The sequence below is a fragment of the Echinops telfairi genome, unplaced genomic scaffold (assembly GCF_000313985.2).
Source record: "Echinops telfairi isolate 266 unplaced genomic scaffold, ASM31398v2 ScPeMD7_2;HRSCAF=8, whole genome shotgun sequence".
NCBI lineage: Eukaryota > Metazoa > Chordata > Mammalia > Afrosoricida > Tenrecidae > Echinops > Echinops telfairi.
The window spans coordinates 37723336-37728128 of NW_022103898.1; positions in this window are offsets into that span (position 1 = coordinate 37723336).

Here is a 4793-nt window from a genome sequence, read left to right on the forward strand (position 1 = left end):
GAGTCTGAAGAAAAGGAAGATTGCTTGTGTACATCTTGTTCTCCTCCTTCAATCATTCCTGTGTCTGACCTTTTTCCTGTCGCTCCCTACTTGGCGGATGATCTCTTCACCTGTGTTCTCAGGTTTTTCATATCAGGAACTAATATTGCATCACATTTCTTTTAGTATACATGCCCAGTAGGATTAAAAGAAAAGGCTCACTTCATGGCTACAGTAACCTGCAAAGAATTCTATTTTAAATTTAAACATTTTATAGTTATGACATTTATTTTATGACTAATTATGAATAGCAGACCTATCATTTTCCATGTTTTATAGTCAATGCTTGCTGTTTTTATTTATTTATTTTTGCTGTATACCCACTTATCAATTGCTAAATTTGACTTCACCTGCTACACTTTATTAGAGAAGCCGTCCGCATGCCTCTCTGCTCACTGTCACTTTGATGCGCTGATAAAGACTGAGCGTGTGAGGTGGTGTGGTAAAGGCAGTGGCAGAGAAGGTTGATTGTCTCTTGATGAGCTCTTTGGAGGTATCTGATCTCAATTGTTAATGACTATTTGGTTGACAGCTCTATTGAATGTCTGATGCCTTTCCACTAACTCTGAATCCTAACAACAGCAAAACCACATCCGAAAATATTCGTAAGTACATTATATTATATAATCACATCCGATTCCTATCTTTTAGGGAAAGTGTAGCTCAGAAAGATTAAAGGACTTAGGTAAAGTGAAACAAAAGGTGCTAGTAGAATTTCTACTCAAGATTAATTATACCTTCTCCAGTGTCATATTCCTTTTTGCTCCATACCTGTGACTTCTTGGTGACAGACTTCTAGGAGCAGTACCTTGGGAACTATGGTCGTTACATAATCTGGTGTCAATTTGAGAGGATTACAAGTGAAGGGGTGGAGTCTAGTCTGTTAAATGGATCATAGCCAATGAGGTCTCTGGGTGGGCATGGCCTTCTCCTGAGAATTATGGGAAATCCGGTATTCCTTTTGGAGGCAGAAGGCACTATCTCTCTCTGCTCACTCCCGGGGAGACATTGCAACTGACAAAACTTATGGAACTAAGCTAGAGCCTTTAGCTGGAGAAGTCACATGGACCTACCCTGATACAACCAGACCTCTGAAACTGGAGAAGCCAAGTAGAGAACCCTGCCAGCCCTGAGATACTTACAATGCCACTAGATCCAAAGACTTTCTACCAACTGTCCTGTGACTGTCCTGCATTCAGTGTCATTGCATGGGGTTTGTGAGTCAGAAGAGGACTTTACAGATTGGTATTGGACATATAGGCAAATATTGAACTTAAGGGCTTGGACTGGACTGGGTTGGGATGTTTTCTTAATGTACAATTAAGAAACTGTATATAAAACTCTCTCGTATACATATATGAGTTTCTATGGATTTGTTTCTCTAGTCTACCCAGATGAACACAGGAACCTTTACTATAGATTTTAATAAAATGTGCTAAGTGAAACATTATAAATAAAGTACAAAGAAATCCAGACCGTTGTTGTCCTATGGAGGTCAGGGCTAGGGGAGGACATGACTGGTGTCCTTCTTTATTTCCAAATGTGCTTCCGTGCCATGAGGCATCTGGGTCATCTCCACGTCGGGTGTGGCTTCAGGAGAAAGAATGTGGGAAAAGGGGCCAGTGCAGATCCTAAAAACCATTTTAGACATTGTGGCAGGAAATTTCAGGACCTGAAATACTTGGAAAGAGGACTAGAGAGAGGACATGGATTAAACATCACCATGCTCCCTTGGTCTATAGATTACTCCCCTGATGACAGGGGACTGCCTAAAAGGCAGAGCAGAGCAGGTAGCTGACACCAAGAGCAGAAGTGAATCGGCAAGAAGGACATCTGTTTACAGTTGGTACACTTACACTCATTGTCAACAACTCATAGGGGGGCCTCCCTGGGGCAAAGGAGAACTGGTTTCCAAGACTGTGAGTCTTTGAAAAAAAATTGAGCAATAATTTACAAGTCAATGACTCAATCACATTAAAAAGATTTCTGCAATCATCACCACAATCAATTTTAGGGCATTATCTTCTTCCTTGTACTCATTTTTGTTAGCTCACCATTTCCCCCTCACCCATCCCATAAGCCCCATCTTTCACTGGAGGGCTAGTGGTTACGTGCTGCTGACCTTGCCCATAGCAGCCGGACTCTGTAATCCACTATGCCACCAGGACTCCCACACCTGCACAAGTTATATTATTAGGAAGTCATTAAATGCTCAGTGTGTTGAATCTAAGATGCGATGAATTTGCTATTATTATAAAGAAAGCAGGCTAGCTAGACTTCCCCTCCATTTGCTTGATGATGCAAGTGTGTGAACAGGTTCTGAAGCTAACCAGAGACTAGCTGGTAAAACAATCCAAAGATAAAGACCATTGTTTACAGCTGCTGGTGTTAAATGTATTTATTTGATTAAATATTTCCAGAAACACTTTATACCAGATAAAAGAGGTATGCTAGGAAATAATAATAACAATGATGATATCTATGGTAATAATATAAAGAGAGCTAATGTGATGTACCAATCATCAGCCAAGTACTGAGGGTCCATTCTTGAAGTACACAAGCACCATCGCTGCCCATATTAAAATTGACAGTCTAGAAGTAGGTCATAGGTATTAAACAATTAAGTGCACATATAAATAATTATCGTTACAGTAGGTTACATATATAAAACTACCATGGAGTTTACCAGTGTACGTCACGGGGAACACGTTTATTGCAAGGTGGGTGAAATAAAAATATTTGTGAGAACCAAAGGGAAATATATCTTTATCTGGTTTGCCAGCGGCCTTGGTGGGGAGGCTTGGATAGAAAATATGAATAGCATTTCTTGGTATCACTTGTAGGCAAATTCTTGAGGTGGAAAAGAAAATGAGTGATGGATGAATGAGGAAAACGCAGAGAAGTTGAAGCACTAGGAGAAAAGTGTTAACTGGTTTTAAATAGTTGCTTTGGTTGGTGCAAGCAACTGAAGGCAGCTAAACAATAGAGGGGAGATCACACAGTTTCCTTGTTTCTTTGAATGTGCGCCTTATTAAGTTTTTGTGAATATACAGACTTTGTGCTTTGTTCCCTAAGATTAAAAAAAAAGAAGAATGTGAAAATTTGATCTACTTGGAATCATAGGCCATGACATTTAGAAACTTTTGAATAGCTGATTGAGCACATTTGTTTGCATATAAATAATTGAAGTGCTCAACATTACCATTACGAGAACATTCAGCATCGGAATCACAACCCAGAAGTCTGAGTACTTGTGTTTCTAATGAATATTTATTGACACCTACTGGCAGGATTTTGCATTATTCACTTGAAAATTCCTAACAATAAAGATCTAAGTCATCCTCGAAAGCAATTTATTTAGGAACCAAGGGGTGGAAATGGGAGTGGCACAGCTCCTGATGATACCTCTTGCCACATTTTTTGCTTCTTGTCCCTTTGATCCTGCACACCTTAGTTCTAAAGAGAATACTTCCGCCTGGAGACACAAGACTGACACCATCGAACCAGAAGTGCAGAATGTCTTCTGGTCTCTGTGGGCTTCTCATACCTCTAGATCAGTTGGCAATGAAAAGAGTACAGTCTTGAGTGATGTGGTTGATTCTGAGTAGCAAGAGGAAATCAGATTGATCATACCTATTAAAGGTAAAGCATTATATACCTGGAATCCAGGAGATTCCTTAGGATGTCTACCTTGTTCTGTGATTAAGGTCCGTAGTGAACTATAGCAAATCAATTCTGGCATGACCACTAAATTCTCACATTCTTCAGGATTGAAAATCTGGATTACTGCACCAGTGTGATGAGAACCATGACCCCCTGAGGGGCTTACTGAGGGCAAGGGCATTTGGAACGAGTGGTGGAAGAAGGTAGTTTAAATAACAGCTAGGGCCATGTGATCATTTTCAGGATATATTACTATGAATATTTCCTCCTTGCACCTTATAACTGTGCAGAACAAAACATGTTTATTTTGATTGCTTATAAAACACAAGATGCAAATGAGGTTAGTGCATTTATGGTTGTACATATGTTAGTTATATCATGCTAGACACAACTATGACTTTATAATAGTCTTTATTTGTAAATAATGTATAATGTAGGGGGATATATACAGGTGCCAAATTGATAAGGAATAGGTCGTGTTAGTTACGGTTTTGTGTCAACTCAGGTAAGCCGGGATTCTTAGTGATTTGACAATTAAGACCTTGTAATTCCATTTGATGTGATATATCCAAATGTAATCACATCCATAATGGGGTCTGCTATGAGCAGTTCATCAGTTGTAAGATGGTTAGAGTGGGATGTAACTCACATATTCAAATCATCATCCTGATGCAATCAATTAAAAGGAAGTTTCTTTGGGGTGTGGCCTGCCTCCAATATAAATGGACACTGTGGATACGTTTACTTGCTTTTTTCTGGGTCTGGATCCTACAGCTAACTCCTCAACCTCTGTTATTTCATATCAAGAAAATGACTTACACAGTTATAGAAATGAGCAATTTCAAGACTGGGAAGGTTCCAAGTCCCTGGGTCAGGTCATAGGTGAAGACGTCTCTCTCCTGGCTTGCATAGTTGTGGGGGCAGATGACTTTAAGATTGATAGGAAGATTACAAGCTGGTGGCTGCAGAGATGAATCAGTCCAGTTACTCATAACCATTTATTACCTATACCAGTAAAAGGAGTCATGTTTTGGTCCTCCCATGCATGGGCTTAGCATTCTTCCCCCAAGGAAGTCACCTCTCTTTTCCCT